Genomic DNA, 9,127 nt, shown 5'->3' on the forward strand with positions numbered 1-9,127 from the left:
CAGATGGGGACCTAAGGCGGAGGGTCCAGTCGGTTTATTAAGCAACTCCGTAAGAGGCGCAGCCATGTCCGAGAAAAGAGGAATAAAGTGTCTGTAATAGCCGACAAGACCAAGGAAAGCCCTCAACTCCTTTTTATTGGTAGGGAACGGTGTGTCTTGTATAACCCTAACTTTTTCAGCTTGGGGTTCTATCGCCCTCTTCCCAACACGTACCCTAGGTATTTCACCTTTTGAAATGCAAATCTATACTTCTTCGCATTGATACGCAGGTTGACTTCCCGCAGTTAAGACAGGATGGCAGTAAGATGGGATGGATGATCAGCCCAGGTTTGCTGTACACCAGTGGTTCCCAAACTTTTGACTCCTGAGGACCTCCAATGAATCAATACTGGAAGCCGGGGACCCCCAAGCAATTTGTACAATTTAAATTTCTTTTTAAAAACGCCATTTGAAGCAGAGGCAATTTCAAGAGGGAGACAACCTGAATTGGGTCTATTGGCATGGACATGTATGCATACAGCAGTGTATTATTTAGTGGTACAAGTCTCCTGCTCTCAGCCATAGCAGCACCTCTACATTCTCATTCCAGAGTCTTGGAGTGGTGACCCTTCCTTACAGCAACAGGTTGAATGATTGTGAATTAGCATGTTTACCTATTCATAATTACAGAAGGTCTAAAATAGTATACAATTATGAAGCATTTTATAATAAAGACATGCCCTTAGGAGCAACAAATATTGTGAAAATTCTAACAAGATAGTGCACAAAGCGATGAGTCCAGAGTACAGAGCAAATTCAAGGTCTATATTAGGAGTTCATCATGGAAGTGCAAGAGATGGCAGGAAGGTATCTGCACAGGAGGCATATTGTTTCAGCGAGATCATGGATCAATGCCATGCTAATTACCATAAAGCCCTGTTAGACATAATCGTTAGTCACAGACAGCAGAACAACATTTTACCACCAAGGGGTGAGCAGTGCAGTTAAGGCATATTTCAGAGAGGCCTCGCGTGGCACCTGACATGACCCTCTCCTGTTAGGATGCCCACTGCCCCGTCCCTTGCCAACAACAAACTGCAAAGGCTACACAGAATAAGAGCTTGATATGTCAGAATATGAAAGCTTGACAGCACACATAATTCACCCAAGGGCTTGTGGAAAGTGGGCAATCAGCTGCACGAAAATCCTACTGCTGATCCTGGCTGCATCTATTTTTACCTGCCTGCCAAGTAACAGTAACCTATACACATGTGCCTTTTAACGCTGTATTGCTTTTATTGTATTGCCTGTATTTATATTGTTGTGTCTGTGACAGCTGTTGTCTGTCTTTCCCCGCTGCCTCTACGTGGTCCGTGCCCCTTTTTCTTCCCTCTGTTCCTCTCGCTGTCCCCGTGCTCTCTCTGCCCAGTCTTTCCTTCTGTACCCCTCGCTGGCCAGTGTCTCTGCCCGGTTTCCCCTTCTGTTCCCCTTGCTGGCCCGTGTCTCTGCCTGGTTTTCCCTTCTGTTCCCCTCGCTGCCCCGTGCCTCTCTGCCCGTTCTGCCTTCTGTTCTTAGCTGCCCCTATATTTCTGTATTCTGTATTTTGCCTCTGTGCCTTTCGTTTTTTGTGCCCGTCTGCCCTCTGTGCCACCCGTTTTTCCTAGTTTTTTTGTGCCCTCTGTTCCACTCGTTTTGTGTGCCCTTCTGCCCTCTGTTCTACTCGTTTTTTATGCCTTTCTGCCCTCTGTTCCACTCGTTTCTCCCTCATTTTTTAGTGCCCTTCTGCCCTCTGTTCCACTTGTTTTTTGTGCCCTCCTGCCCTCTGTTCCACTCGTTTTTTGTGCCCTTCTGCCTATTGGGCCACTCGTTTTTCCCTTGTTTTTGTGCCCCTTCTGCCCTCTGTTCCACTCATTTTTTGTGCCTTTCTGCCCTCTGTTCCACTCGTTCTTTTGTGCCCTTCTGCCCTCTGTGCCACTCGTTTTCCCCTTGTTTTGTGCCCCTTTTGCCTTCTGTTCCACTCATTTTTTATGCCTTTCTGCCCTCTGTTCCACTCGTTTCTCCCTCGTTTTTAGTGCCCTTCTGCCCTCTGTTCCACTTGTTTTTTGTGCCCTTCTGCCCTCTGTTCCACTCGTTTTTTGTGCCCTTCTGCCCATTGTGCCACTCGTTTTTCTCTTGTTTTTGTGCTCCTTCTGCCCTCTGTTCCAGTGTTTTTTGTGTCCTTCTGCCCTCTGTACCACTCGTTTTTGTGCCCTTCTGCCCTCTGTGCAACTCGTTTTTTGTGCCCTTCTGCCCTCTGTGCCACTCGTTTTTTATGTACCCTCCGTGCCACTCGTTTTCCCTCGTTTTGTGCCCCTTTTGCCTTCTGTTCCACTCGTTTTTTGTGCCATTCTGCCCTCTGTGCCACTTGTTTTTCCATCTTTTTTGTACCTTTCTACCCTCTGTTCCACTCGTTTTTCACTCGTTTTTGTGCCCCTTTTGCCCCCTGTTCCACTTGTTTTTTTGTGCCCTTCTGCCCTCTGTGCTTGTGCCAACATTCACAGCTCTTGTGTTCTGTGAGGACGCATGGGGTTTTCATTTTTCACTGACAGGCATTCGAGTCCTGCGGACCCCCTTGGAATGTCTCACGCACCCCTGGGGGTCCGCAGACCACAGTTTGGGAAACACTAATGTACATGATAATATCATCAAGATATGCTGAGGAGTACCCCAGATGACTTTTCAGGAGGGTGTCCATGAATCTCTGTAAGCTAGTGGGGGCACCATGGAGGCCAAAGGGCAGTACTGTAAAATGGAATAAGCCGCCAGGGGTGGCAAACACTGTGTTCTCTTGGTCCCCTAGATGCAACGGAATCTGCCAGTAGCCTTTGGTGAGGTCGATAGTAGAAATATAACGAGCCTCACCTAGGCGCTCGATTAGATTGTCTACTCAGGGAAGGGGATAACCGTCCTGTTTCAATATACGGTTTACCGCCCTGAAATCAATACAAAATCGTGTACTGCCATCAGGTTTGGGGACTAGGACAATAGGTGAGCACCAGTTGCTCTTTGAGGTCACCACGATTCCTAAGGCTAACATGTCTTCAACTTCTTTTCTTATGGCTGCTTTGCGTGCTTGGGTTCCCGGTATGTTTTTTGTTTAACTATGACCCCCTCAACAGTGGGTATACAGTGGGTCGCCATGGTGGTCCTACCGGGTCGATCTGAAAATACTAAACCAAAGGGGATGATGGACGGAACTTTGAACATTGCAAGTACTCATCCCCAGTCAACTGATCTGGGTTTAATCCATCATCATTCTTTAGCTCACCCCAGTTCTGACAAGCATCCCGGGACCGGTTTGTGGCTAATCAGCTGTCATCAGCCAGGCTAGCTTGAATCCAGTGGCAAAGTGAGCAAGGGACCCGCGTTGATCCGAAAATACGTCAGAGAAGGAACGTAGGAGAACTCTTATCTCCTCTTCCTCCGTGGCTCGTAACTCAGGGTTAAGGAGAGTGTTATCTACCGTGGTGGGGACTGGAGCAGTCAGCGATACTGTACAGGGTTTGTTAGGGGCTGGACCCAATCACGTCTTCAACAGGTTTATTTGGTACACTTGTTTTTTTTAAGAGGACAGGCTCAGCACATAGGTGGTCTTTCCTATTTTCCTTATCACCTCATATGGCCCTTGCCACTCTTTCCTTAATTTATGGGTAGAGGAAGGGAGAAGGACCAAGACCCAATCCCCTGTTTGAAACTCCCTCCACTTTTTGCCCTTGTCATAGTGGTGTCTTTGCTGACCCTGAGCCCTTTCTAGATTGTCATGGGCAATCGTTCTCAATTTATGAAGTCTTGCCTTTACTTGAGTGGCATAATCAAGTAGGGCTTGTGCTTCGTTTACACCCTGTTCTTCCTAGCTTTCTTTTGTGATTTCTAAAAGGGTGCATGGTTTCCTACCAAACAAGAGTTTGAGCGGGGAGACAACCAGACTGCTTTGGACCATGCTGCGGATAACAAACAAGGCAAGAGGAAGGAGTTGATCCCAGTTCCTTCCATCCCCTGTAGGCCGTCTGTTTGGGGGGGGGGGGGGGGTATACAGATGCTTTGATGTGTTTGATGTCTAGCTGCTTACAGACCCCCTCATCAGTCGGGAAACTAATGGTGTTCCCTGGTCTGTGAGTATCTCAGGGGGAAACCCCATCCTGGAAACCACTTCAATGAGCTTTTGAGCTATGGTCGTAGAGGTGGCAGTTCTGAGGGGAAACTCCTCAGGATAGCGTGTGGCATAGCCTACGATCATAAGGACATATTGATAGCCCTTGGTGGACTTAGTGAGAGGACCTATAAGGTCCATACCTATTCTTTCGAAGCGGCGGCTGATAATGGAGAGGGGCTGGAGGGATACCTTTGGATGGACAAATGGGTTCCGTTTCTGACAGGTGACACACTCCTGACAGTACTTCTTGATTTGGAGATATATCCCTGGCCAGTAGAAATTACTTAGAATTGCCTGGTTTTTTTCCGCCCCACAGTGGCCTGCTAGAAAATGGGAATGGGCGAAAAACAACACCTGGTCTCGGATATTAGCACGAACCAGTAGCTGGGGATCTGCTCCTTCTTTAGCTATCCTATAAATCAGTCTGTTTTGTTCAAGAAAACAAGGGTAGGTTTTTCTCGGGTCGTTTTTTGTCTCCTGTGCTCTCTGCCATGCATTACAAAGAGTACTATCATTTAACTGAGCTACCCTGAAGTGTTAGTCCATAGCCCAAGGTTCAGAAGCCAACAGGTTGTTGTGAGGGCAGGGTATTGAGGAAGAGGCTTCAAGAGCCTTGGTTAAGAGTGAGGGAAAACAAGGATTATCTACCCCTATGATGGGTGGTTCGGGAAGAGAAGGGAGAACCCCTACGTTGACCGTAGTCCCTAGACCTGTCTTGGTTTGTATGGTTAACCGGACAACAGGATACTCCCTAACGTCCCCATACACACAACATATGTTGACTGTCTTTCTGGGTACGATCTGGGAGTCAGGAACTATTTCTTCCCGTGCTACCGAGTATTTGCATCCTGAATCAAGGAGGGCTCTTATTCCTTGTTGGTTTAGCATAACACTCACGTAGTAGATATGTCCGTCTCTTGAGCATATAGGACGGTCCGAGGAGCAAAGCTCACGTCCATGGGTTCTTCTTCGTTTTTATCCCTTTTCGGGCCATGTGCCCTCACTCGCCACACTCAAATCACTGTGGGCTGGACATTCCCAAATGGTCAGTCCTCATGGGTTTTGGTCTGAAAGGCTTCATGGTGGGTGTGATGGGCCTTCTCTCGGTTTTAGATGGTGGGGGCCCCATTGCGGTTTCTCTGGCTCTCTGGTCGAGCTACAGTTTTGTGCTTGGGTAAAGGAGGTAGCCATTTCGACAGCGTGCTCCAAAGCCAGACCAGCATGCTGACAAAGCCACCTTTGGGTTCCATAGGGCAGAGCTTTCAGGTACTGTTTCAGGTAAATTTTGTTCATTACCTCTTGTATAGCCGTCTCTAGTGGCTTAAGCCAACTGTCAGCGGCGTCCTTCATTTTATAGACTAGAGTCTTTGGGGTGTCTCTGGGCAGTCCCCGCTCCTGCCGGAATTTGAGGCAATGGGTCTCATTGTCCACCCCAAGGTGATCCAGTATGTATTGCTTGACCTTTCCGTATACTGCAGTGCCATCCCTGTTAACTACCTGGTATGCAGCTTGCGCTTCAGCAGTGAGCAAAGAGGCCAAGTAGAAGTGCCAGCGATCTGTTGACCACCCACTGGCCCTTGCAGCCCTTTCGAAATTCAAGAAGAATGACACAGCCAGGTCTTCTCCAGGGAAGTATTTCTGTAAAGGGACCACAGTGCCTGGAGGAGCAGGGCTTTTCCCTTGCCCAAGACCCACAATAATGTGATTCTGTCGCTCTGCTTGTTTTGCCACATTGTCTGCCTGTGTCTGAATGGCCGCCGAAAACACAGCCCGGTCGGACTCTGCTTTGCTCTTGCTCCTCTCTATGGCCCATTCCAACTTGGGTTGTCCTTCCTTTAGCTGATAAACAAGGTTCTCCATCCTGTATCAATGGTATTATGCCCGCATTCTCCACCACTTTGTCGTGTGAAAGCTTTGTGTCTACGCTTCCCTTCGCACAATTAGATAAAGACCTGTAAGGATAGATGCTAGATAGTTTATTTTTATTGTGGTTATGCAAGAGAATAATTAAGGTCCTCCTGGTTGGGCTTCTCCCGTCTTCACCAAGAGCACCGTCTAAATGGGAGTGGAGTTGCTGTCGTCTTGCTTCTGCCCCCGTCCCAAGACTCGCAACCAAAAGGGGAAACTAAACAAAAATAATACCGGGTCAGTTTAACAGAAGGCGGACGCCTCCTGGCAGTAGGAAGAGGGAGCGAGGGAAGGAAGCACCTAAAACCCTGCACAAGTGAGTCCTAGCGTGTCTTCCCTTTAAATGGATTCCCTCCCCTACCCGTGCCCTGAAAACCCCTGGAGTTTCGCCCGTACCTTGTGGAGCCACCCTCCTCCGAGAGAGTGGCGGGGTCAGGGGCGATCTTGTTGGCCTCCTGGCTTGACGGTCATCTCGGGGGCCGCGTCATCAGTCAGCTCTCTCTCCGGGTCGTCTGCTTCCCTTGTCTTCCGCATCTCTTGCTCTTCTCTGGCTGGGGAACTCGCTTCCTCCTCTGTCAGGTGTGCCTCTTCTCTTGTGGTGCCGTGCGTCTCATCCGATAGGACGGCTGAGGGATTCGTCATCAGTCCCGCCCCTTGTAGATCGTCTAGAAGGATTCTCTCAAAGGGCTCCAGGTCAGCATGTGGACAGGACGAGAGTATGCCGGTAAAAGTCTTGGTGGGGAAATATGGGAGCTCCGTCCGGGATTCGTCATCAGGATCCAGAAAGTAACATGTGTTGATGCATGCTAGTATTTCCCCAAAATATTCATGATGGAAAATCAGTGTAACCAGTTTCAAGAAGATTATGGGAAACACAAATATACAAGCATTGGCAAAGCCAGTAGGTCTGAAGTTGGTGGTCAGCTTTTTAGTTTGTCATTGTGTGACTTGTTTTGGCATAGTTTTTGTAAAACCTTATTGGTGTGGAAGCTGCCACGCCCTCACCATTACAACAAACATTGGCAAAAGCAAAAATATTTTTTGGGTCTCCAAAAGCACACACTGCCACTGTAGTTAATGGCACTGAACAAAACTACTTTGTGTGCCGATACGCTCCTTGTTAAAGAACAGAATACTCTTTCACTCACAGTGAAGCCAGCCGATTCAGAGAGAGAGAGACAGAATTTTAATAAACGCATAAGGTCATGGTCAACGCCAGACCAAATTAGGGGCCCAATTATTAAAGAAAGTCTCAAAAGTGCACCCCCCCATGGTGTATGTCCTTGCATTAAGTGCAGCTTTACGACTTTCATGAATTCCCAAAAATGTACAGTAGGAGAAGAAATCGTACTCCTAAAAAATATTTGCTAAATGCATTTTAGCATGAGCAAATATGCATCTGTAGATTTGATCATGTTTTCAAGTTTACTTTCCCTCCAACCACTTTTTTCCCAACTCTGGAAGAAGCTTTACGTCTGCCATTGTCAGAAGTAAATTTCCATCATTTCTCAGTATGGGAAAAGATTAGAGGAGAGTGGTTGAATACCCTTAAAACATGCAATTTAGTAGGTTTTCAGACTCAAAAGGAATCTGTGGAACAGTGGCAACATAAGGGGATTGCAAGTATTCAAACACTACTATGGTATGAGCCCTGGCATAATCAGAGTGGCTATATCAGAGCTCTTATATAATGAGATTGCTGCCATAATTTGTCACTGCACTACATGGCACCAAAGGGACAAGTGGATTTTATTACAGGACACAGATTTATGAAGCAACCTGCCCCATGGACAAGTAGATATTTTCTTACATTCCACACCCCTGTGACTCGATGACCACGTCTGGTGATACTCCGAAAATGGCCTGCCATTCCATGCTTCCATGTGAAGAAGCCACCACTGGAGTTCTTCTTGGGCTTCATCCGTCAGTAGAATCAGGTGATTGTAGCTGAATCCTTGTTGCAAATAATTAATTTTCATGCGCTGAAGAGCCCTGTAGATTTTGGAGGAGGGACACTGTCTAGGACAGGTTTAGCAACAGAAGTGAATGATCTTGTCCAAAACACATACAGTAAAGGGGACCCATGGGCAGTTTAGTGACCAGCTCCGAATACAAGCCCAACTAACAGTATTCACAAAAGAGTATCAGAGGGTCAGTAGTGAGACAGGCTAGTTGTAAAAGACAGAACAGGTGTAGCGCTCCCACTGGCCATATGACTACGGGGCAAATGCTATAAAATATGCCAGATCAAGATCAGTATCTGGTCTCTGGCTCCCATCAGTCACCACTCGGAACCGCCCTTCATCATTTGGGGCCCCGAGGACCAACACTGTACCAGATCTTGGTATATTAACAGAAAGAAGTGATCTTCTTGTTAGTCTGTAAGTGTTGGTGTTATGGTTGAAACCATATGTGTTGGTGAAGTAACTGATAGGGTTGGAGAAAAGTCTAATGTGCAGTGCAAGAAAAAACCAGAAAAAGAATGGGGGTGAATAAAATTGGTTTAAGGAGCAAACATTAATTTAATGAGGTATAACTCCTAGCACCAATATTAAAAAATAGCTCAGACAGGGTGAATTTATAACCTGTCTAGTGGTGTGACGTGGTCGACATGTTTCAGCAAACCCGGCTATTAGCCTTGCTTTCTTCAGGACCTATTAATTACAGCTACTGCAAACAAAGAAACCCAACGTGATAAATAAATAAAAGGTAAAATGTAGTGTAGGAACGACACAGAAAAGTCACCTGAACCTCCAGGTTGTGTCTGTTCCAGACCTCTTCATACACTCAGCGGTGGGCTGAAATAAAAAGCATGGCGTGAGCTAATCCCCCCATACCTGTCTTCAACAAACCTGTCTAATGTACCTCGTGCAATTTATCCACATAGGTGTAGTCCATAACTTGGACTCTGAACAGGCACACTGACCAAGTTTTAGTAAAAACGTGAAAATTGAAGCATTTCAAGTCTCACTGGGTACCCCTTACCTGATTAGTAAGAAGTATACACCTCACCTCGCCTGGCTGCGGCTCAGGACTGGTGAAGCACCG

The sequence above is a fragment of the Lissotriton vulgaris genome, chromosome 10 (genome assembly GCF_964263255.1).
Source record: "Lissotriton vulgaris chromosome 10, aLisVul1.2, whole genome shotgun sequence".
In the NCBI taxonomy this organism is placed as follows: domain Eukaryota; kingdom Metazoa; phylum Chordata; class Amphibia; order Caudata; family Salamandridae; genus Lissotriton; species Lissotriton vulgaris.